Below are 695 nucleotides of genomic sequence, written 5' to 3' on the forward strand. Positions count from 1 at the left end.
AAAAATTCACTAGTATTAAGCCGGCCAAACTTAATACCAAGAATCATGCAATGCAAGACTAATAGCGTTAATCAATAGACCGTCATGTGCATAAAGCTCTAATCATCGTCATTCGACAAGACCTAATACATGACAAACACTCAGAGTATGCAATTGAAGCATAGTCAGTCCATTCCTCAGGCTCTACAGGAAGAACTGCTCTGATACCATAATGTAACACCCTAACTACCAAAGCTCGCACTTTCGGCTGCGCGACTCTGATAGCTCGGATATTACGACGACACTTATATTAATTAATACTAAAATATGAGCCTGTTTAAAACTTTAAACTGCAATACCGCTCCCAAAGATACTTTCGTTCGATAACGTACGTCCATAAATACCATTCAACTTACAACAACTCATAAAGAGTACATCCATATATATACATAAATATATATAAATAATATTACAAACATAATCCAATACAATTCCTATCCCTCTTACAGATTATATCAAGATAAAGGCGAGGGTGCAGTAAACCATAACTAAAACAATACAGAGCATCACAACAACAATTAAATAAGCTCTTCGTAACTTCTGCGCCCATAGCCTGAAAGGGGAAAAATGTAGAGGGGTGAGAACATCATCCTCGAAAGGGTTCTCAGTAGAGGGTTTTTGGGAATTACTGTAATAGGATACATGAAGATAAACCG

The sequence above is a fragment of the Arachis ipaensis genome, chromosome B06 (assembly GCF_000816755.2).
Source record: "Arachis ipaensis cultivar K30076 chromosome B06, Araip1.1, whole genome shotgun sequence".
NCBI lineage: Eukaryota > Viridiplantae > Streptophyta > Magnoliopsida > Fabales > Fabaceae > Arachis > Arachis ipaensis.